At 38.2% G+C, this 26,253-nt stretch overlaps 1 non-coding gene and 1 pseudogene across 1 annotated transcript; both read left to right on the top strand.

Annotated features, from left to right (window-relative positions):
• The first annotated feature begins 9,877 nt into the window (after positions 1–9,877).
• Positions 9,878–10,056, top strand: LOC121405421. Its single transcript, XR_005968558.1, has one exon. It is a non-coding gene; the product is annotated as a 5.8S ribosomal RNA (ribosomal RNA).
• Positions 10,057–10,477: 421 nt separating this feature from the next.
• On the top strand, positions 10,478–14,995 carry LOC121405422 (annotated as a pseudogene).
• The last annotated feature ends 11,258 nt before the right edge of the window (positions 14,996–26,253 follow it).

The following is a 26,253-nucleotide window of genomic DNA, read 5'->3' as shown; positions in this document are numbered from 1 at the left end:
TTCTAGTATTCATAGAGATGAGTAATTGGCAACGTGATCGAATTTGAATTTGTATTTTTCTCAAAGAGAGTAATTGGCCAAAAGAAAACTTCCAAGCCAAGAAACTAAGTTGATATGTTATATACACAATTACATTCGATGTGTTTAAACGACGCGAGATTAAAAGTCTAATTTAGCTTCTCTTACAAATTTCGCGAGTTCCCTCATATGTAGAAGGATATTTGCTTTAAACAATTCGTGCGTAGAGTTGTAATACTTAAATATTTTAAATTTACGCCTTAGGGGCATGAGTCTTGTACAGTTGAAAATCAGGTGATTTGCAGATTCAGTTACGTTACATGTTGGACATAGGTCACAACTAACTATTTTGCATTTTTTCAAAAAAACGTTGTCATACGTATGATTTATCATGAGTCGATTCAGGAGTCTCATATCCTGAGCGTTCCATTTAACCTTCTTGTGCCAGGGTTCCCCTGGAACATTTGGAAATAAATCAAAGAAAAAACCACCAGACAATGAGGAAGCCTCCTTGTAGTAGTCATTCCATAAGGCGAAAACTCTTTTCTTGACCTCTCGACATGCTTCACCTAACGTATAGTTCAGCCTAACAAACACCCCATTTGAGATGGCAGATTTTGCAGCTTCATCCGCTTGTTCGTTTATTGGGATACCCATATGACCTGGCATCCAGTAGATGTCTACAGAGATTAATTCTGGCCATACCAGTAAGTTGTGAATATTTGCCACTGGATAGGCATCTGATTCTGCATTTTTTAACATATATATAGCTGCTAAACTATCCGTAAATATAGCTACCTTAGTTAGTCTTAATCGCTTGGCAATGAGACAGGTCATGTTAATTGTAAATAATTCAGCCATAGCAGACGAAATTTTTATCTCTGATTTAAATCTATAAGTCTTTTTTCCGTTTACATCGATAATACCCATACCCACTTTACTATCACATATTGAGGCATCACTTGCAAAGATATGGTACTTTGTTTCCTTGAGATTGTGGAGAATTTCATAATATATAACAAGAATTTGTTCTTTAGGTACATTTAGTTTGTTTATATTAAAAGGTTTACTATGTAGATGCAGCTTTTATTTGCAGTGAAAGTCACTGCTGGTTTGGTCATTTCAAAAATATCCCTAAACTTGTTTGCCACTATCTTGTAAGACGAATTTACTGATTGAAAGCAGGTGTAACTATTGTAAAGATCGTAGTTTTGAGTCTTTAATCTCAAAAGCTCTTTGGCAGTTAAAAACATTGCTCTGAAGTTTGGGGGCATTTCACCCGCCAACGCAAAAATCACATGCTTTGGAGTATCTGGTGTTACCCCTAACATCGACGAAGCGCAGCGGCTTGTCTCGAAAAAAGTTTCCCAAAGTTACCTTTATTTAGGTTTGCCATGGTGGTCGACGCATATTCAGCTTTTGATCTAATGTGTGCTTTGTATATATTTTGTGGCAACTTGAGGTCTTAGGCCACTCTTAATATTGGTGGCCATTTGCAACAGTTTCATGCCAACCCCAGATTCTTTCCTTATTTTTTCTACATGTTTCTTGTCAGACAAACTCGATGTGATTATTCTACCCAGAAACTTTATTTCCCTGACTTCAGGAATACTTTGCAGATTCATAACGATATTTACTTTCGTTTTTTTGAATGGTGTCATAGCCATAACCGAACACTTAGTTGGATTCAGGTTGAGTCCCAGATCCTCACAAAGGAGCTGAAAACTTTCGATCTTGCCTTGTAAATTTGTTGCAGCCTCACAAAAAGTGGGTTTGGCTGACAAGATTATGAAATCATCAGCAAATTGAAAAATCTTGGTGTCGTTGTCCTCAATTTGATGTAACCGAAAGGTATACAGATTAAAAAGAACTGGCGACAGACAGCTTCCCTGTAGCAGACCATTTGTAACCTTCTCAGTCTCCGAACCTAAGTGTAAAAACCTTACTGACAAGAAATTTAGAATCCATAGTATAATTTGGTTAGGAACTTTTATCCACAACATGATTTTTTAAAAAAATGCCAAATTTACACAGTTATACGCATTTTCTATGTCAAGGCAAGCAACTACTATTTTCTTATTTTGCCGTTTGAGGCAATGAATGGTTGACAAAAGATCGTTAATACACATGGAAGCACTTTTCTTTTTCCTATAAGCATAACACCTAAAGGGCAGTAACTTGTTCTTTTCCACAAACTCAGACAATCTATTTTTAACCATGCCGTTTACAGATTTCGCAAGAACTGAGATTAGCGATATTGGTCTGAAGTTTTTGATGTCATCTAGTGGTTTACCACATTTTGGAATTGGACAAATCTTAATGCTTCGCCACGCATTTGGAAATTGGCAGCTATCATATAACTCATTAAAACAAGACAATAGTTTTTGTATTACCTCTTCCGAAAGAGATGCTAGCATTTCATATGTGATCCCATCAATGCCACCAGCCGTTGATCTTTTATTTCTAATAACCTCACTTAATTCCTTCATAGAAAATGTTTCTGTACTCTGCGAGTTAGCCATGTTATTAGGAACAGTTGCAGTTAACTCTGTTTGTGGAATTTGACTGCTCAGAAAGTCTAGATATTCCCTGTTATTGGATGGAGACCACTCTTGCATCTGAGGTTTCCCTAGACCTTTAAGATTCCTCAAAAATTGCCAAGATTTCCTAGACGAAGGACTCTGATTAATCTCTTCAATTTTATCCTGATAAGAGTTTCTCTTTGCTTTTTTCACAGCATTTTTCCATTTTAGTCGAGCTTGGCTGGCCGCTTCAAAGTTCTCTGCATTTGGATATTTGATAGCTTTAGCTTGCGTAGACTTAAAAATTCTATTTAAAAGTGTAAGTTCGTCAGTCCACCAGAACTTTGGAGACCTTTTCTCTAATATGTGAGTGCATGACCTAATTTCATTTTTCACCTTGTTTGTTATATCATTAATGTTCTGAAACTCTCTAATGTTGTTCAGTTTTGAAAGTAACTTTACTTTAGACAGAAAGAACTTTGGTTTTATTTTGATATTCTGGATTGTAATTGATATAGGAAAATGATGGCTGCCACCAATCCTTAGCGGACGGATATGCCAGTCAAAAAGCAAATCAGAGTTGGTAAAAGTCAAATCCAAAACTGAACCCGACATTAGATTTAGAGACTGTTTAAAGGTTAAGCTCCCATCATTCAACCACTTGAAACCAGCATTTAAGGAAACATCTTCTATGAAACGACCTTCGGAATTGGTCATACTAACACCGAATACACTATTACGAGCATTAAAATCTCCACATATGAATACATCTTGAAGATTTTCCATGCTATCAAAAAGTCTTTTAATGTCTGTTTTAAAATCATCTAGAGGTACATTTGGCTCGCAATAGGCTGAAGCTATTGTGAGATTTCGGGATAAATTGGTTGTTTGTATAATTGATATGTCAGATGTAGCAATGAAAGGAATTTTTTTGAAAAGAATTTTATTTTTTACTAGTACCGAAGTACCTCCATAATTGTCAGCTCTAAGTTTTTCAGCAGCTTTAAAATTTAAAATGTTTCTAAAAGTAGGATCATCTCCATGGAAGAAGATCTCAGAAAGACACGCAAAATCAAAATCTTCATTATTAAGGAGAAACTCTAGGTCATTTTTATTTGCTTTGAGCGATTGAATGTTGTATTGAAATATTTTAACTGACATGTTTATTGTGTTTTTAAAGTCTGGCTCTGATTCAAACTTTTCTCCAAAAACATTCTACTAGATTTGCCTGTTCTTATAAATTTTTCTTTTAAATCCTGAAAGGACTCACATAACACTTCATCCGAATCAATGAATGGTGTTATTAAGCGAAAAAGTTGAGCACAAATATCAGCAAACTTTATATCCTCCTTCACTGGGTATTGGAATTTATGTTCTGAAGTGTCATGAGTATAAGATGGTAATGAGAAATGATGGAAATTTTGTTGTGGGGGAACTAAGGTGTTTTTTACTATTGAGGTGTATCGGTTACTATTTATGATATTGTTTACAAGCTCGTTTTTATCTATTGTCTCAGGCATTTTCGATGGTAGAGCAGGAAAAGCGTTTTCATTTTGGGATAATAAATCAAATCGATTATTTATCGAGTATTGGGATGTCACTTCTTTCCTCGACAATTTCTTTACACACATAACTTTCATTATTTTTTCCTCAAGTGCCCATTTTGGACATACGTTCTTATCACGAGCCGTGTGTTCATTACTGTTACATAAAATGCATTTGTACACCTGACAATTCGGAGATGTGCACTCCGGCGCACCACAACGTAGACAACGCTTCTTTGCTTTACACGTTCTTGAACCGTGACCAATCCGTCCACAGTTAAAACATTGTAAAATATTTCGTAAAAAATGAGAAACTTCTAGTCTGCAGTAATTCAAAACAACATGAGATGGGATTTCTACATTTGAAAAACCAATTTTCACTGATAGAGTGGGTTCCCACACTACTTCAGTAGCCCCTGTCTCTGATTTTACCTTGCGTCTTAATCTAGTCACCGACTTAACAGGAACGTCCGACTTGATGTTCATCAGTATTTCTTCATCTGTTATTTCAACAGGGATATTTTTAATAACTCCATATGTTTCTACATAATCCCCTGGTATATACGCTGATATGTTCATGCTTTTTAAATTAACGTTCCTCACAGCCTCATTTGCAAACTTTCCATTCTGGAAATATACCTTGTAAGACGAAATGCCTAAAGCAACAATATTGCAAAGCCCTGGCAGCTTTAGCCCTTTAATTTTTTCGTAGAAGAACAGACCATTCTTAACTCTAATATTTTGAATATTTTCAACCTGACCAGTGTTAAAAATGACAGCCGCTTCGCCAACAAAACTAACGTCATACTTATATTCCGTCCATTTTTTTTGATTTGCTGAGTCATCACTTGTATTTGTATTCCCTTGCTTAATCCTTGTCTCAACATCTAGAACACCACTTTTCTGAACAACTTCAGTATGAAGCATGTCTTTTAAGTCTAAAGAGCTCACCTTAACCTTACTTCCTGACACATTTTTGTCCATACGCGGAGCCTTGCAAATTGCCTTTTTATACCCGTACTCAAAAAAGAGTTAAGGGGTATATTAGATTTGTGGTAAAAGTGGATGTGTGCAACGCAGAGAAGGAAACGTTTCCGACCCCATAAAGTATATATATTCTTGATCAGCATCAATAGCCGAGTCGATATAGCCATGTCCGTCTGTCCGTCCGTCTGTCCGTCTGTCCGTCTGTCCGTCCGTCCGTCTTGATGAGCGCCTGGATCTCAGAGACTATAAGAGCTAGAGAAACCAAATTTGGTTTCCAGACTCATGTGATATCACACTGCTACAAGTGTATTTCAAAATTTCGCCCCGCCCCCTTCCGCCCACACAAAGGACGAAAATCTGTGGCAGGCACAGTTTTAAAGATACGATAAAAACGCAGTATCGTAGAGAATGCCCATATCTACCAGATTGCCGAATTTGAATCAGATCGGATCATAATTATAGCCAGAATGAAGAAATTAATTTTCAGTTGCTTCCCTTCCCCCCGCCCACCAACGACAACGCATCTAATTTTCCTTCTCGCTCGCACATTCTGCCGCGTTCAGTGCGCGAGCAACCCCTAGCGGAGGAGATGTAGAATCTAATTGGAACATGTACAATCTACATGTAAGATGTAGAATATACATTGTATATGTAGATGTAGATAGCATATGTAGCAAAAAAATGTAAAATGTAAAATTTTTTTTTTTTCTAAAATTCTTAAAAATCATAAGCTCAAAAATGTATATACTGACTGAGTACGGGTATAAGTAGAGTCGCGTCCCCAGAAGCGACTCACACGTTCCTTCTCGTTAATTATCGCGTTTCTCTTAATTGCTTTACCGGAATTATCCGGTGCTGAGAAATCAGATGACTCTTCCATATCAGACGAGATATCCTCCATCGACTCACAATTCTGGCTCGACGCCATGGCGTCAGCCACTTTCACACTCTGCTTCACCAAAACTTTCAATTCACAAGACTCACCTTAATCCTTTAATAAAATTGTAATCCTTCAAATTTATTCAATCTTTATATAAGAAGCTCGATTAAACAAACAACCGGCTAGTATTCCGTGTTGATGGATTTAATTTTGAACCAAAGTTTTGTTCTTTCCTTTCCTTTTTTTTTTTTTCCGGAGCGCGAGCAAAACACATCAAACCATCTTCAAGGCACAAACGGAAGTGTGTTAGAATTTTGATTCAAGTGGAAATAGTAATGCAGAATGACAACAAAAGAAAATGTAACGAGAAATTTAAGTTCCATGGCGTTTTTTTCAGTATATATAAGTATATAGATATGTAAGTATTTGCATGGGCTGGCCACACTGATCGCTAAATAGAAGGAAACGCGCTGTTTTTATAACCGTACTCAAAAAAGAGTTAAGGGGTATATTAGATTTGTGGTAAAAGTGGATGTGTGTAACGCAGAAAAGGAAACTTTTCCGACCACATAAAGTATATATATTCTTGATCAGCATCAATAGCTGAGTCGATATAACCATGTCTGTCTGTCCGTCCGTCCGTCCGTCTTGTTGAGCGCCTGGATCTCAGAGACAATAAGAGTTAGGGTAACCAAATTTGGTTTCCAGACTTATGTGATATCACACTGCTACAAGTGTGTTTCAAAATTTCGCCCCGCCCCCTCCCGCCCACACAAAGGACGAAAATCTGTGGCAGGCATAATTTTAAAGATACGATAAAACTAAAAACGAATTATCGTAGAAAATGCCCATATCTACCAGACTGCCGAATCTGAATCAGATCGGATCATAATTATAGCCAGAATGATGAAATTTATTTTCAGTTGCTTCCCCTGCCTCATCCAGCCAACGACAACGCAACTCATCTTACTTCTCGCTCGCACACTCTGCCGCGTTCAGTGCCGGGCCCCCGGGGGGGGGGAATGGACATGTATAATCTACATGTTAGATGTATAATATACATAATATATGTAGATGTAGATAACAAGGTAGCAAAAAAATGTAAAATTTTTTTTTTTTATTTCTAAAATTCTAAAAAATCATATGCTCAAAAATGTATATGCTGACTGAGTACGGGTATAAGTAGAGTCGCGTTCCCAGAAGCGACTCACACGTTCCTTCTCGTCAATAATCGAATGTTGTACATATTAAACAAATGAGAGAATATTAATTCACTCGTTATATATTGCTAAAATTTTATATAAAATGTATATAGAAAAATATATAGAGAAAAAATGGCGAATGTGAATGCTATATAAAAATGGCTGCATTCGTTTAACAAATTCTCATAAACTGTTGTTAAAAACTATGTATTATTATACTGTTTTTTTTATTCAAAAGTATATTGAGTTGTCAAATATTTACATATGTGTGCATATGCGCACGAAACAAAAACATAATTCTGGTTGATCCTGCCAGTAGTTATATGCTTGTCTCAAAGATTAAGCCATGCATGTCTAAGTACACACGAATTAAAAGTGAAACCGCAAAAGGCTCATTATGTCAGTTATGGTTCCTTAGATCGTTAACAGTTACTTAGATAACTGTGGTAATTCTAGAGCTAATACATGCAATTAAAACACGGACCTTATGGGACGTGTGCTTTTATTAGGCTAAAACCAAGCGATCGCAAGATCGTTACATTGGTTGAACTCTAGATAACATGCAGATCGTATGGTCTTGTACCGACGACAGATCTTTCAAATGTCTGCCCTATCAACTTTTGATGGTAGTATCTAGGACTACCATGGTTGCAACGGGTAACGGGGAATCAGGGTTCGATTCCGGAGAGGGAGCCTGAGAAATGGCTACCACATCTAAGGAAGGCAGCAGGCGCGTAAATTACCCACTCCCAGCTCCGGGAGGTAGTGACGAAAAATAACAATACAGGACTCATATCCGAGGCCCTGTAATTGGAATGAGTACACTTTAAATCCTTTAACAAGGACCAATTGGAGGGCAAGTCTGGTGCCAGCAGCCGCGGTAATTCCAGCTCCAATAGCGTATATTAAAGTTGTTGCGGTTAAAACGTTCGTAGTTGAACTTGTGCTTCATACGGGTAGTACAACTTACAATTGTGGTTAGTACTATACCTTTATGTATGTAAGCGTATTACCGGTGGAGTTCTTATATATGATTAAGTACTTGTATTTTTTTATATATTCCTCCTATTTAAAAACCTGCATTAGTGCTCTTCATCGAGTGTTATTGTGGGCCGGTACAATTACTTTGAACAAATTAGAGTGCTTAAAGCAGGCTTCAAATGCCTGAATATTCTGTGCATGGGATAATGAAATAAGACCTCTGTTCTGCTTTCATTGGTTTTCAGATCAAGAGGTAATGATTAATAGAAGCAGTTTGGGGGCATTAGTATTACGACGCGAGAGGTGAAATTCTTGGACCGTCGTAAGACTAACTTAAGCGAAAGCATTTGCCAAAGATGTTTTCATTAATCAAGAACGAAAATTAGAGGTTCGAAGGCGATCAGATACCGCCCTAGTTCTAACCATAAACGCAGCTAGCAATTGGGTGTAATTGGTTTTATGGCTCTCTCAGTCGCTTCCCGGGAAACCAAAGCTTTTGGGCTCCGGGGGAAGTATGGTTGCAAAGCTGAAACTTAAAGGAATTGACGGAAGGGCACCACCAGGAGTGGAGCCTGCGGTCGTGGAGTGATTTGTCTGGTTAATTCCGATAACGAACGAGACTCAAATATATTAAATAGATATCTTCAGGATTATGGTGTTGAAGCTTATATAGCCTTCATTCATGGTGGCAGTAAAATGTTTATTGTGTTTGAATGTGTTTATATAAGTGGAGCCGTACCTGTTGGTTTGTCCCATTATAAGGACACTAGCTTCTTAAATGGACAAATTGCGTCTAGCAATAATGAGATTGAGCAATAACAGGTCTGTGATGCCCTTAGATGTCCTGGGCTGCACGCGCGCTACAATGAAAACATCAACGTGTATTTCCTAGACCGAGAGGTCCGGGTAAACCGCTGAGCCACTTTCATGCTTGGGATTGTGAACTGAAACTGTTCACATGAACTTGGAATTCCCGATAAGTGTGAGTCATTAACTCGCATTGATTACGTCCCTGCCCTTTGTACACACCGCCCGTCGCTACTACCGATTGAATTATTTAGTGAGGTCTCCGGACGTGTTACGGTTGTTTCGCAAAAGTTGACCGAACTTGATTATTTAGAGGAAGTAAAAGTCGTAACAAGGTTTCCGTAGGTGAACCTGCGGAAGGATCATTATTGTATGCTTCTACCGTTAACAAATATATATTGCCAATTTACCAAAACATAAAATTTTTTTATAAAATCATAATTGTAAAACAAATATATCCAGTTGTATATATTATATGTATATATTAATAATATTGCCAATATACTCATTTAGTAGTGGCTATACATATGACATGGTTCTATGTGTGTAGCAATTAATATAAAAATACATATTGATGATATATTACAATATATTGATTTATAAAATCTGTGTGCATATGTACCATAATATGCACGCGTTGCGAATATGTATTGTCCATCATAGCTATGGGCATACATTGGTTAATGCAACAGCCTAAAAGTACAATGTTGTACCTGAATTCAGGTTAATACTTTTATATAAATTGATATTTATCAAACAAGCCAAACTACACAATATATATTGATAAATATGGTAATATATCGTTTATATAAAACTAAGACATTTCGCAGCATTCTTTTAGGATAAAAATAAAGTTTATTGAAGGAATTGATATATGCCAGTTAAATCTTTCAATAAAAACATATCTGACAAATAATTTAATAAACCAATTTTAATCACTCTAAGCGGTGGATCACTCGGCTCATGGGTCGATGAAGAACGCAGCAAACTGTGCGTCATCGTGTGAACTGCAGGACACATGAACATCGACATTTTGAACGCATATCGCAGTCCATGCTGTTATGTACTTTAATTAATTTTATAGTGCTGCTTGGACTACATATGGTTGAGGGTTGTAAGACTATGCTAAATAAGTTGTTTGAAAATTTTACGAAATTTTTAAGCGGTTGTATTGTATATTGTATATTATTGGATATATAGATATATATATTCATACTATTGATATTAAATGAAAATGCATTATGTCTTATTGTTGTATATATTTGTGTGAGAAGAACGAAGAAAAATATATTTTTTTTCCCTTTTTGAATCAATTAAATACTGAGGAATGTCTAGCATAAAAAATAATACATTTTTCATCTAGAATTGCCTCTTATTAATGATTTGGAAGGAAATTATGTTGTAAATATAAATATTTAATATTCTTCGTGGTGTTTGTTATAAAATACGAACATTTTAATGATTTCATTATGAGAACGTGCTATATATAACACATATAGTGTTAGTATCATATATAATTTTTAATATATGTATATACAACCTCAACTCATATGGGACTACCCCCTGAATTTAAGCATATTAATTAGGGAGGAAAAGAAACTAACAAGGATTTTCTTAGTAGCGGCGAGCGAAAAGAAATCAGTTCAGCACTAAGTCACTTTGTCTATATGGCAAATGTGAGATGCAGTGTATGGAGCGTCAATATTCTAGTATGAGAAATTAACGATTTAAGTCCTTCTTAAATGAGGCCATTTACCCATAGAGGGTGCCAGGTCCGTATAACGTTAATGATTACTAGATGATGTTTCCAAAGAGTCGTGTTGCTTGATAGTGCAGCACTAAGTGGGTGGTAAACTCCATCTAAAACTAAATATAACCACGAGACCGATAGTAAACAAGTACCGTGCGGGAAAGTTGAAAAGAACTCTGAATAGAGAGTTAAACAGTACGTGAAACTGCTTAGAGGTTAAGCCCGATGAACCTGAATATCGGTTATGGAAAATTCATCATTAAAGTTGTAATATTTTAACAATATTATAATAATAGTGTGCATTTTTTTCATATAAGGACATTGTAATCTATTAGCATATACCAAATATATCATAAAATAAAATAAAATAAAATAATTTGATAAAGTGTTGATAAATTAAAATTAATACAGTGCGTTAATTTTTCGAAATTATATAATGGCATAATTATCATCGATTTTTGTGTTTATTATATGCATTTGTATGATTAACAATGCGAAAGATTCAGGATACCTTCGGGACCCGTCTTGAAACACGGACCAAGGAGTCTAACATATGTGCAAGTTATTGGGAGATAAACCTAATAGCGTAATAAAGTTGACTAATAATGGGATTAGTTTTTTAACTATTTATAGATAATTAACACAATCCCGGGGCGTTCTATATAGTTATGTATAATAATATTTATATTATTTATGCCTCTAACTGGAACGTACCTTGAACATATATGCTGTGACCCGAAAGATGGTGAACTATACTTGATCAGGTTGAAGTCAGGGGAAACCCTGATGGAAGACCGAAACAGTTCTGACGTGCAAATCGATTGTCAGAATTGAGTATAGGGGCGAAGGACCAATCGAACCATCTAGTATCTGGTTCCTTCCGAAGTTTCCCTCAGGATAGCTGGTGCATTTTAATGTTATATAAAATAATCTTATCTGGTAAAGCGAATGATTAGAGGCCTTAGGGTCGAAACGATCTTAACCTATTCTCAAACTATAAATGGGTAAGAACCTTAACTTTCTTGATATGAAGTTTAAGGTTATGATATAATGTGCCCAGTGGGCCACTTTTGGTAAGCAGAACTGGCGCTGTGGGATGAACCAAACGTAATGTTACGGTGCCCAAATTAACAACTCATGCAGAAACCATGAAAGGCGTTGGTTGCCTAAAACAGCAGGACGGTGATCATGGAAGTCGAAATTCGCTAAGGAGTGTGTAACAACTCACCTGCCGAAGCAACTAGCCCTTAAAATGGATGGCGCTTAAGTTGTATACCTATACATTAGCGCTAAAGTAGATGATTTATATTACTTGTGATATAAATTTTGAAACTTTAGTGAGTAGGAAGGTACAATGGTATGCGTAGAAGTGTTTGGCGTGAGCCTGCATGGAGCTGCCATTGGCACAGATCTTGGTGGTAGTAGCAAATAATCGAATGAGACCTTGGAGGACTGAAGTGGAGAAGGGTTTCGTGTGAACAGTGGTTGATCACGAGTTAGTCGGTCCTAAGTTCAAGGCGAAAGCCGAAAATTTTCAAGTAAAAAATCAGTAAGCATATATTGTCAAATCTTTAATGATTTTTTTTTAAATACTTGAATAATTTTGAACGAAAGGGAATACGGTTCCAATTCCGTAACCTGTTGAGTATCCGTTTGTTTTTAAGTATGGGCCTCGTGCTCATCCTGGCAACAGGAACGACCATAAAGAAGCCGTCGAGAGATATCGGAGTTTTCTTTTCTGTTTTATAGCCGTACTACCATGGAAGTCTTTCGCAGAGAGATATGGTAGATGGGCTAGAAGAGCATGACATATACTGTTGTGTCGATATTTTCTCCTCGGACCTTGAAAATTTATGGTGGGGACACGCAAACTTCTCAACAGGCCGTACCAATATCCGCAACTGGTCTCCAAGGTGATGAGTCTCTAGTCGATAGAATAATGTAGGTAAGGGAAGTCGGCAAATTAGATCCGCAACTTCGGGATAAGGATTGGCTCTGAAGATTGAGATAGTCGGGCTTGATTGGGAAACAATAACATGGTTTATGTGCACCAGGTACAGTCCAGCCGAAGACCTCGGTCCAAAGCTGTTGAGATTGACAAGGTCCCCCTAAAACCTCAACAGAAATTGTTCGCCCTCAGAACTGTCCTTATCCCACAACTCTATCACAAGCTAACCATTGGGAGTGTGATGATAGGTGTTCTGAGAAAGTGTGATATACTGGTACGTTCGTTCATAAGAAAATGGTTAGGACTTCCCATGGACGTGTCAACTGCATTCTTCCATGCTCCTCACACGTGTGGGGGTCTCGGGGTGCCCTTAGTTCGTTATTTAGCTCCAATGCTACGTATGAAAAGATTGAGCGGTATTAAGTGGCCACATCCCGTACAATCCGAGGCGGCCAGCTTATTCTTGGAAGACGAACTGAATAAAGCCCGGGGCAGAACTCTGGCTGGAGAAATTGAGTTGACATCGAGGACAGCGATCGAAACGTACTGGGCGGACAAGTTGTATATGTCTGTTGATGGTAGCGGCCTACGTGAAGCGCGACTGTTTCGTCCGCAACACGGGTGGGTGTTTCAGTCCACGCGTTTGCTAACAGGTAAAGACTACAGAAACGGAATCAAACTGCGAATAAACGCCCTACCTTCAAGGTCTCGAACCACGAGGGGAAGGCATGACCTGGATCGACAATGTCGTGCGGGATGTGATGCTCCCGAGACAAACAACCACATCCTGCAGAATTGCTACCGTACGCATGGGAAGCGGGTAGCAAGACATAACTGTGTGGTCAACAACCTTAAGAGGATTCTTGAGGAAAAGGGCCACACAGTACACGTCGAGCCGAATTGGCAGGGCGAATCCGCGGTAAGTAAACCTGACTTGGTGGCAATTGATGCGCAGATAGTAACAGATGGACTGTCCCTCGACCAAGCGCACCTGCGCAAGGTTGAGAGATATAAAAGACCTGACGTTATCGCTGCAGTGCGGCGAGATTTCAATGTGTCTGGCGCTGTCGAGGTCCTTTTCGCGACATTAAACTGGCGGGGGATCTGGAGTAATCAATCTGTCAAAGGACTGATTACAAACAATCTCCTAGCAACTGGCGACAGCAATGTCATTAGTGCCAGAGTAGTGATAGGCGGATTATACTGCTTTAGGCAGTTCATGTATCTCGCAGGTTACTCTCGAGACTGGACCTAGCTGAAAGACTATGTTGGAAAGAAGACGCTTGCTACCTAGGCATAATGTAAAATTAGGTATAAATATCGCAGTTGTAAAACTTGAGGTGGGTTTTAGTACGTAGGCGTGATGAAGGACTTGTTGAAGTGAAACCACGAATCGTGCATGCTATTACGGTTTGTCCCTTAATAGTATCTATGAAGATTTCCCATCCTCAGCGGTCAAAAAAAAAAAAGCCAAATGCCTCGTCATCTAATTAGTGACGCGCATGAATGGATTAACGAGATTCCTACTGTCCCTATCTACTATCTAGCGAAACCACAGCCAAGGGAACGGGCTTGGAATAATTAGCGGGGAAAGAAGACCCTTTTGAGCTTGACTCTAATCTGGCAGTGTAAGGAGACATAAGAGGTGTAGAATAAGTGGGAGATATTAGATTTCGGTTTGATATCGACAATGAAATACCACTACTCTTATTGTTTCCTTACTTACTTGATTAAATGGAACGTGTATCATTTCCTAGCCATTATACGGATATATTTATTATATCTTATGGTATTGGGTTTTGATGCAAGCTTCTTGATCAAAGTATCACGAGTTTGTTATATAATCGCAAACAAATTCTGTAATGAGAAGATGCATTTATGTGTTTTCAATTTGAAAATTTGGTATAACTCCAATTACTCAGGTATGATCCAATTCAAGGACATTGCCAGGTAGGGAGTTTGACGGGGGCGGTACATCTCTCAAATAATAACGGAGGTGTCCCAAGGCCAGCTCAGTGCGGACAGAAACCACACATAGAGCAAAGGGCAAATGCTGACTTGATCTCGGTGTTCAGTACACACAGGGACAGCAAAAGCTCGGCCTATCGATCCTTTTGGTTTAAAAAGTTTTTAACAAGAGGTGTCAGAAAAGCTACCATAGGGATAACTGGCTTGTGGCGGCCAAGCGTTCATAGCGACGTCGCTTTTTGATCCTTCGATGTCGGCTCTTCCTATCATTGTGAAGCAAAATTCACAAAGGTTTGGATTTTTCCCCCCAGCAAAGGAACGTGAGCTGGGTTTAGACCGTCGTGAAACTATTAGTTTTGTTGAAATTACCATTACTACAATGACGCGTATTGCCACAATGTTTATTTTTGGGGGGGAAAAATGTGCAAAAACAACGTCTCCCTTTCTTCTTTTTTTTTTGTTTTTCTTCTTTGGTATTGCCTTCACCCGAGCAGAACTTCTCAGTCAGTCACAAAAAAAAATTACAAATGAACGAACGCAACGGCTACGTTTTTCGGTTAAAGTATAATTTCCACGGCATGGTAAACCTGTTCAACAGGTTATGGGCCCAGGACGGATATTTAGACGGAAAATTAAGGATTGTTGTAGTTAGAACTAAGAAAGAAAACGATAATCAGCTATGAGCGGAATTTATCAAATGACAAATTGGAGGGGGAAACTATGACTCATGGTCCATTCAAATGCGGTCTGTGTTGGTGCACTCGGAGTTGTGGAGTGTGGCATCTGGTGAAGCATCTGGTGATGTCACAGCATCGGATGTCCCTGAAGGTGAAGGGCCAAGGATGAGAAGGCACTGGCAATGATCACGCTAGTGTGACTTCACAATTGGGATACATCAAGAACTGCAAAAAGTCGGCTGAGGCATGGAAAAAATTAAAAGATGTCCATCAACCAAGTGGACCAGTACGAAAGGTTCAACTGTACAAGAAATTGCTAAGCAAGCGCATGGACCAGGGCAAAGCATCAAGCTACATAAACGAATTTATTGATATCTCGCCTTAGTTCGGTAGGAATCGACCTAAATGATGAACTTCGCACAATTGTTTTGTTGTCGAGCCTTCCAGAACATTATGAAAATTTTGTAGTCGCCATAGAGACGCGCGACAGTCTCCCATCATTCGACGTTCTATGTATAAAACTGAAAGAAGAAGGCGAGAGAAAGGGAAATTCAGAAGAACAAAAGGAATGCGCAAAAGCATTTGCTGCGACGCAGAAGCCGGCCGTTCAGAGAGCGCAAAAGAAGAGAAACAAAACAATTATATGTTTCAAGTGTGGTGAGCACGGGCATATGAAGGCTCAGTGTAAGAAAGAGAGCTCAAACGAAGGAAAATCAGCAAGAGGAGAGAACAAGCAGTGCAGCCTATTAAATGCGATGGACGCAGATAATTTGAAAAATAGTATGTGGTGTTTGGATAGTGGTGCGACAAGCCATATGTGTTGTGATAAGCAGTTATTCACAAAGTTAGAAAAACACACAGAACTGATTGGCCTGGCTGACTCCGGTTTTCTAAAAGCTGAAGGGAAAGGAGAGGTTCAGCTGAAGACAGATATATGTACGCTGTCGTTAAAAGATGTTCTCTATGTTCCCAAAATGAATGGAAATTTTTTCTCCGTGAGCAGCGCAGTAAAACATAAATGTTTTGTCACTTTTGGGCAAGAATATGCGAAAGTAGTCCAGGACGGTGACTGTATTATAAAGGCAAACAAGGTTGGAAACTTATATATGCTTCAAGGAACACAAAACAGCTGTTTTGCTGCGATTAAGGCTGATGGTGCTTTGTGGCATGAAAGGTATGGCCATTTAAATATCAGCAGTATGAAAGAGTTACAAACCAAAGGAATGGTGCGTGGCATTGAAAATATGGTTTTCCCAGCAAGTATGAGTTGTAAAACTTGCATGCTCAGCAAGATTCATGCGCAGTCATTTCCTGTTGCATCCACCAACAGAGCGCAAGACATTTTGGAATTAATTCATGCAGATGTGTGCGGACCATTTGGCACACAATCACTTGCTGGATCGAAGTACTTTCTAAGCTTCATCGATGATAAATCAAGACGTATATTTGTGTACTTTCTACGGCGGAAGGATGAAGTCTTCAATAAGTTTGTCGAGTTTAAAACACTGGTTGAACGGCAAACGGGAAAAAACCTTAAATGTATCCGGAGCGACAATGGCGGTGAATTTGTCAACAAATCGTTTGATGAATTTTTGAAGAACCATGGGATCGAGAGGCAGCTGACAGTTGCTTACACTCCACAACAAAACGGCGTTGCTGAGAGAGCAAACCGCACCCTGGTAGAGATGTCAAGGTGTATGCTGGTCCAGTCAGGATTAGGCGAATCCTTGTGGGCTGAGGCAGTCAACGCAGCTGTGTATGTACGGAATCGATCACCAACAAGTGCGCTGACCAGTATGACGCCTATGGAAGCGTGGACTGGTAAGAAACCTTTTGTTGGTCATCTAAAAGTTTTTGGCTCCATTGCAGTTGCCTTGGACAAGGGTCCAAGGAAGAGTAAGCTTCAACCAAAAGGCAAAGAATATCGCATGATTGGGTATTCGGTAGCGGCTAAAGGCTATCGACTGTATGATCCGGTGTCCCATCAGGTGATTGAGAGGCGAGATGTCCTCTTTAACGAGCTTCAAGGCGACAGGGATGCAGTCGCAATCGAGTTTCCTATGAAGGAAGTTGCCGTGAAGTCGGAAGGTACTGAAGGAAACGCTGATGAGGGTGACAGCGACGACCCTGATGAGAATGACAGCAGCGATGGAGGAAGCAATGTCGACGACAATACCAGTAGCAGCGACTCTAACGCCTACGAGAGCGCGACTGAGAAAGCAGACTCAGATGATACGGTTCCTCGTGTTGGACCTGGCAGACCAAGGCTGATTCGAACAGGCAAACCTGGCCGCCCGAGAAAGGAGTACAACATCCTTGGTTCTCTGGTTGCCAGCAACGTGAAGATTCCATTATCCTATGAGGAGGCATTGAAAAGCACTCAAGCATCACAGTGGTCCGAAGCGATGCAACGTGAATATGATTCACTACTGGCGAACCAGACATGGCAGTTGGCAGACCTACCAACAGATCATCGGGCAGTTGGATGCAAATGGGTGTATAGCCTGAAACGCGGTAAAGATGGCCAGATTGAGCGGTTCAAAGCACGGTTGGTAGCAAAAGGTTGCTCCCAGCAGTATGGCATAAACTATGCCGAAACATTTTCACCAGTTTGCAGACTGGAGAGCGTGCGATTTATTCTCGCTCTAGCAGCAGAATTGAAATTGTTTGTCAACCAAATGGATGTGTGCACGGCATACCTCAACAGTGACCTGAGTGATACGGTGTACATGAAGCAACCACAAGGGTACATTGAACGATCTCATCCAACTAAGGCGTTGTTGCTTAAAAAGGCAATATATGGATTGAAGCAATCAGGAAGGGAATGGAATGCTAAACTAAATGGCGTCCTTATTAAATTGGGATTTGTTGCCTGCGATAATGAGCCTTGTCTCTACCAGCAAATAGGGAAAGGTAACTTATCGTTAATCCTGGTATATGTTGACGATTTACTTATAGCATGCCAATCCAAAGAAGACTTGCTCAGTATTAAATCGGCTATTTCCAATTCGTTCGAATGCGTTGACAAAGGTGTTCCAGAGCTGTTTTTGAGTATGGAGGTGCACCGTGAAGGTGAGCTTGGGCCTATCACCATAGGCCATTCGCAATATATCAAGGAACTATTGCAAGCTCACGGCATGGAGAATGTAGACCAGTGGCTACTCCGTTGGATGCGGGTTTCCAGGTAGATTGTACTGATGGGCAGTGTCAAAGAGTTGATCCTGTCAAGTATCAATCCATGATTGGTGAGCTGATGTGGCTGGCACTCACAACCAGACCAGACATTTTGCATTCAGTTGCAAAGTTGGCTCAGAGAAATCAAGATCCGCACGCTGAGCATCTGGCTGGTGTAAAACACATTCTAAGGTACCTAGGAGCAACGGTCAATTTCAAATTACACTACAAAGAGTGTCATCAGCCTCTGACTGGATATGTGGATGCGGATTGGGGCGGAGACCGAACTAACCGAAAGTCCTATACGGGCTACGTTTATTTTTTGGCAGGTGGTCCGATTTCTTGGCGATCCGAGAAACAACGAAGCGTGGCACTTAGCAGCACAGAAGCAGAATACATGGCACTGTCGGCTGCATGTAAGGAATCCATATTCTTACGGCGCTTGATTATCGAAATCGGTTGTGGAGATAAAACTACAGCAACTACCCTCTATGGCGATAATCTGAGCGCGCAGGAGCTGGCTAAGAACCCAGTTTATCACTCAAGGACCAAGCATATTGATATAAGATACCATTTCGTTCGTCAGGTTGTAGAAGAGGGTCAAGTTAACTTAAAGTATGCTAGTACAAACGATATGATTGCTGATGTCTTGACCAAGAATCTCCCTAAGAGAAAGCATGTTGAATTTACTAAAATGTTAAGTTTAAATTGAACCAAATGAATTTGTAAGCATGCTCGCATTGAGGAAGGGTGTTGAAAATTACCATTACTATCAATGCACGCATGTATTGACACACATATGTATATTTACATGTATGGGTGAGAGACGTGTCGAAGCAACGTCTTCTCATCTTCTCTTTATTTTTTGTTTTTCTTCTTTGGTTTCCATCTGCCTGCGAGCAGAACTTCTCAGTCAGTCACAAATAAACATTGCAAATGAACGAACGCAACGGCTACGTTTTTTCGGTTAAAGTATAATTTCCACGGCACTGGTAAAACTCTGTTCAACAAGTTTTACCCTACTAATGACAAAACGTTGTTGCGACAGCATTCCTGCGTAGTACGAGAGGAACCGCAGGTACGGACCAATGGCACAATACTTGTTCGAGCGAACAGTGGTATGACGCTACGTCCGTTGGATTATGCCTGAACGCCTCTAAGGTCGTATCCGTGCTGGACTGCAATGATAAATAAGGGGCAATTTGCATTGTATGGCTTCTAAACCATTAAAAGTTTTTAATTTACTTTATACACGACAATGTATGTGATGCCAATGTAATTTGTAACATAGTAAATTGGGAGGATCATTGATCACCTGGTGCTGCGCTAGTTACATATAAAAACATTATTTAATACAATGACAAAGCCTAGAATCAATTGTTAACGACTTTTGTAACAGGCAAGGTGTTGTAAGTGGTTGAGCAGCTGCCACACTGCGATCCACTGAAGCTTAGCCTTTGCTTGATGATTCGATATATATAATGTATTCTTTATATATGAATAGTATTTTTATATATTTATATAAATATATAATTATACATATATATAAAAAAATATATTTTATATAATTATTATAAATAAATATAGGTATGTATGAAAATCCTATCCTATATGATTTTACATATATTATCAAATATAAGTAAATATGAATATGCAGAAAGAGAGAGAACACTTTAAGAGATATATGATTGAAAATATTTGGTAAATATTATATAACTTATATATGTTTTATAAAGTTATACGGAAATTGTTTCTATAAGGAGCAAATGATATACATAAATATGTTATGATTATGAAACACAATATATTAAGATATATTTCATATAAATATATGAAATAAGTGGAGACCATGGATATAAAAGCGAATAAGAGAATATGATATAATTGGAAATAACTTGGAAAGTTCATATCAAATAATATAATATACAAAGGATATATAAAATATAGCAACTTACATAAATAAGAAATGAACAATATGATGTAAATGCAAGTCGTAAGTTGTTATATATTATTGCTTCAGCATGATATGAGTATGAAGCAAAGATATGATATGATTATTTCATATGATATTTCGTATGATTTTGGGCAATCATACATTGATACAAGATACCAGTTTAAAGTGGTTATTATAAAATAACAAAATGATGGCTTATATGAATATGGGAATTTTTCCCATATAGCTTCAGCATGATATGAGTATGAAGCAAAGATATGATATGATTATTTCATATGATATTTCGTATGATACTGTTTATTATAAAATACCATCAGGCTTGTATGGATATGGGAATGTTGCCCGTAAAAAAATACATTATAACTTCAGGATGATATGATTATGAGATACAACATTTAAATTATCTCATATACATATGATGTTAAATGAAATATCATATCATACAATTACGTTGTATATTGTATATGAATAATAATGAAATCTTTATGTACATTTGTGTTAAAATAGTAGTATATAAATGATATTAAGAGGCACTCGCAGTTAAAAACACCCGATTTTCGGAAGTCGTGGCAAAAAACCTATACATGGAGTGGTGTCATGCTTGGTACATATCATATGAAGAAAAATAAAAATTTTTTTTTTTCATATGATATGGGGTGTTGAAAAAGTTATTATTTTAGTTTAGTCTCACAATCGATATTTTACCTTATATAATGAATATTGTTTAACCGATAGTTTATGGCGATAACTGAATATCGATGGGTGTGTATGATCACTTAACTTAAGAAAAGAAGAAGAAGAACACGCGGAAGAAAAAGATATATATTTTTAAGTTTGAAAATTGTAAAAGAAATCTGAAATAAACGCGCAAATGCGCAACGGAATGGACAATCAAAGGAAGTGTGACGGATAGCCAATCCAGCGTCTTTCGAGCCGGATAATACAGTTAACATTCCACAGGTATAACAACATGGTCTTTCGAGCCGGATAATACAGTTAACATTCCACAGGTATAACAACATGGTCTTTCGAGCCGGATAATACAGTTAACATTCCACAGGTATAACAACATGGTCCTTCGTAGCCTTGTGAAACAGCATATGAATATATATGCTACATCGCATTTGCTTTAGCATCTTACGACACTAAGAGACGCTATTTCATCATCCGTTGCAAGTGTGTATGCATATGTGTGTGTTCTAAGTTTGTCAGATTTAGACACGCATAACAGTAACAGACAGTTGCACCGACGACGCATACACACAAGCACACAGACCCAACGACATTTATATGTATAAGCCCAGGCTTGGGTATACATACATACTAATTTGCAGACAGCAGAGTAAGGCAGATAGCAAACAGCGATCATGCCATCAAAGCGCAAGCCGAAAACGCCTAAAACGGCAGACAAAAAAAGATAGCTGCCGACGACGACATACAGCATACACAGTAGTTCCAGCTTCGACACCTTTTCCTGCTACAAAAAAAGGAGGATCAGGAACGTCAGAATGCTCTCGAAAATCTACGAAAATAGAGAAACTCGAAATTCAAATGGATTTTTTAATGAAACAACAAGTTGATCTTCAACAACAAATAGAACTGGAACGTCCAGCGACCTCAGGAAGCGTGCAAAACAACGATGCACATGAAGACAAAACACAGGCGGAATCCAGAACACGTAATTGGATCGACGGACTTCCACGTAAGTTACAGTTTGAGTGTAGCGCTGACAATAGTAACAACGAAAAGACGAGTCCAAATTTAATTGCAAGTTTTATGGCAAGACAAACAATCGCGCAGGATTTGCCAAAAATTTGCTGGCGACCCTTTAGACTGGCCAATATTTCACGCTGAGTTTGTCAACAGCACAGTGAGTTGTAAATTTAATGATTGCGAAAATATTATTGGTTTAAGAAAGGCTTTGACAGGTAGAGCTAAGGAAGCAGTACAGTCGCTTCTATTATTGCCACAAAATGTGGATGATGTCATTGAGGTTTTGAAAGAACGATTTGGCGATGCAAATCATATTGTACGACAGTTAATTGATAAAATAAGAAATATTCCTGTTTTAAAAGATGACAAGTGTGAAAGATTTATAAATTTAAATGACCAACTTACAAATTTAATTTATACTTTGTTGTCCCTTGAGCAAATTGACCATATTCGAAATCCGATTTTGTTTAATGACATATTGGAAAAACTTCCAGTATCACAACGCATGTCCTTTATGCAGAATTATCAAGAAACAGATAAAGACGAACCACAATTTCTAGTGTTGCAGAGATGGATTGGCAAAAAAAGTAAAGCTGCTCAATTATTAGGGTATGGACTGAACAAGCCAAAAGAACGACACTTACTATATCGGATGATAAATGGCCACATAAACAAATAACGACTCAATATTGTAATTTTTGTAAGCTGAATGATCACTATGTGTCATCATGTGACAAATTTAAAAGCCTAGACGTTGACAAACGCTGGGAGCACGTCTCAAAAAATCATTTGTGTATTGCATGTTTATGTAAGAATCATGCAATGAAAAATTGTAAACGCAAAAAGATTTGTAGTATTCATAAGTGTACATACAGCCATAATACATTATTACATAAAGATAAGCCACCAAACTTGGCAGGTCAAAATCTAGTTTTACCAGAGATTCAAGATCCCCAAATTGATACCCAAAGAAATTGTAATATAAACTTGAATCAGACTAACGTATTGCTTAAGATAGTTCCTGTTACACTCATGGGTCCCAAAGAAAGAATTAACACATATGCACTCTTAGACGAGGCCTCGACAGTTTCTATGATTGATCAGCAGTTAGCCAACGATTTAGAATTAGACGGGCCAACATGTCCTTTTAAAATGCAATGGACCAATAATGAGATAATAATGAGATAATTGTTAGTATGCGTATAAAAGGAAAGGGCAATAGTTCAAAAACATTTACTTTACGTAAAGTAAAAACTGTATCTGACCTTAACTTGCCAATGCAAACCGTAGTGATAAGCGACATAAGAGAAAATTGGAAGTTTCTAAATGACTTTAAGGACTGTGTATATCAGAATGCAATGCCTAAGATACTTATTGGACAAGACAATTGGTCACTCATAGTCACGCGTAAAATTAAACATGAATCCTTTAGTGGCCCAGCGATTAGCAAAACACTCTTGGGATGGGTTGTTCACGGCAATGTAAATTTAAATGGTTCGGACAATAATTCAAATTATATGTTACACGTAACTGACTGTTCATATGAGAAAGTCGAAATAGACGATTTAAGTATTTTGCACAACCTTGTCAAGTCTTATTGGTCAATGGAGAATGAAATGACTTTTCCAAAAGATAATCCAATATCTCTGGACGACAAAAAATGCTTGGATATCATTGATAAGACACTTGTAAGAAAAGGAAATAGATTTGAGTGTGGGTTATTTTGGAAGAACGAGAATACTGTATTGCAAGAAAGTTACAATAACGCATACAATCGACTAATTCTGTTAGAACGCAAAATAGACTAAAATAAACCATATGGTTTAAAATATCACGAAGTGATAGAATCATATATAGACAAAGGATACTTAATGAAATTAAGTGCAGATGAATCTTCAATTCAAACTCCCTTGACATACTATTTACCACATTTTGGTGTTACAAATATCAATAAGCCAAACAAACTCCGGATTGTCTTTAATGCGGCTGCAAAAAGTCATGGTACTTGCTTAAATGATTATCTTCTGACAGGACCCGACCTTTACAACGAGTTGACAATGAATTTTAGATGGTCTAAGATAGCATTTGTTGGCGATATTAAGGAAATGTTTTTGCAGATAAAAGTAAGACAGGAAGATAAACAAGCCCAAAGAATTTTGTGGCGAGGATATGATCGTCTAAAAACCCCTGACATATATGAGATACAAGTACTTTTCTTTGGTGCAAAATGCAGTCCGTGTATTGCCCAACAAACTAAAAACCGAAATGCCCTTGACTTTCAAGATCAGTTTCCACAAGCATGTCAGGAAATAGTTTCAAAACACTATATGGACGATTACTTAGGAGGAACTGAAGATATTGCAAGAGCTGTTCAGATGATAAAAGCCGTCTCGCATATCCACAAACAAGCAGGTTTTGAAATGTGTAATTGGAGTTGTAATTCATATGAAGTTTTGGAGCAACTCACGGACATAGACAAACGGAAAACGGAACCAAAAACTAAAAGTTTGACTGAGGAACGCGTATTAGGATTGATATGGGATTATGAGAAGGATTTTTTTACGTTCAATCTAAAATTTCAATCAATTTACAGCGATATCTTGACTTTAACTAGACGACCGACAAAGCGAGAAATTCTAAAACTCACCATGTCGATCTATGACCCTTTAGGATTTCTTTCTAATATTTTGATAGCAAATAAAATACTTTTACAAGCTATCTGGGAAAGTGGCATAGAGTGAGATGAAAAGATAACGACAGAAAATTGTTCTTTGTGGGAAAAATTATGCAAAAATATAGCCAGGTTAAGTGAACTAAATATCTCAAGGAAAATGACTAATTTAAATGTTGACGAATGTAATGTGCAGCTACACATATTTTGCGATGCCTCAAAATTGGCATATGCTTCGTGTGCATATTTGAGATTTGACGAAAACATATAGACTGTTCGCTTGTCCTTGCTAAGTCGAGAGTCGCACCACTTAAGCCAATGTCCATACCAAGACTTGAGTTACAGGGTGCACTTCTCGCCACACGACTGAGTAAGACAATTAAAGAAATGATAAATATCCACATTGACAAGACTTATTTATGGACGGATGCAGAGATAGTGTTGAATTGGCTTAAATCGAGTACCAAACGATTCAAAATCTTTGTTTCACAAAGATTAGGTGAGATTAAAGAATTGATAAACATTGGCGACTGGAGATATGTACCGACAAAGATTCAACCCGTAGATGAAGAAAAAAAAAAAAAAAAAAATTTTCCATCAACAAATCTTGGTTTAAAAAAACCCACGTTTTTGAGTAAACATGCATGTTCGGGCCAGCGGCTACTTAAGCGTCTATCACAATATTAAATGTAGCTGTAACTAGTATAAGAGTATTGATAAACATTGGCGACTGGAGATATGTACCGCAAAGGACGCTCAACCCAACCCCCCTGTGAACATTTATCTGGCTGGGCAAAAGAGCGAGCAATTGGCTTCAGCTAGCCCCCCGGTCTAAATAAACATTATAACGTTTAAATCAAAGTCTTTAACTGATTTGGATAAATAGGGGCAAAAAAAATTTGGAACTCAAACACTGGTGACCCCGACGTGATTTAACTACAATTTTTAATCGCGTTTCGTTTAAAAACTATAAAATTTGAATAAGATATTCGTTGCTGTGCCGTTTAACGACCAACAAATACATTTTTTGGAAAAAAAAAAAAAAAAAAAAAAAAAAAGGGGAATGGAAGCCGCCAAAATTTCCTTTGTTTAATCCCCGTCTTTCCTTTTTTGCCCCCCGCCACCCGCGGCCCTTGACTTTCCGTGTCTTCTATTCTCGCTCCCGTTCTTTCGCCGTCGCTTAAGCGGTCTTGCATATTCCGTTGTTTCGTTGTATTACACCGGTTGGCATGGACAAAGAGCCGAATACAGGTGCGGGCGGAAATATTGCGATGGAGGAAAAAAGGCTGAGGCTTTACAAGCGTAAAGTTCAGCCTCTGCATGATCGGCTGCAGCGTCTTGACCAGTCATTCTCGGGGAATAAAATCGACAATTTAAGTGCGGCTGATATAGATGTGCGCCTCGATATGTTGGCTGAAATGCGTGAGGAGTTCAACAAGTCCCATAATGAGTTGGAA

This window comes from Drosophila obscura, unplaced genomic scaffold (assembly GCF_018151105.1).
Source record: "Drosophila obscura isolate BZ-5 IFL unplaced genomic scaffold, ASM1815110v1 contig_95, whole genome shotgun sequence".
In the NCBI taxonomy this organism is placed as follows: domain Eukaryota; kingdom Metazoa; phylum Arthropoda; class Insecta; order Diptera; family Drosophilidae; genus Drosophila; species Drosophila obscura.
Note: the sequence above shows the minus strand (reverse complement) of the source record. Positions and strands in the feature narration are given on the sequence as shown.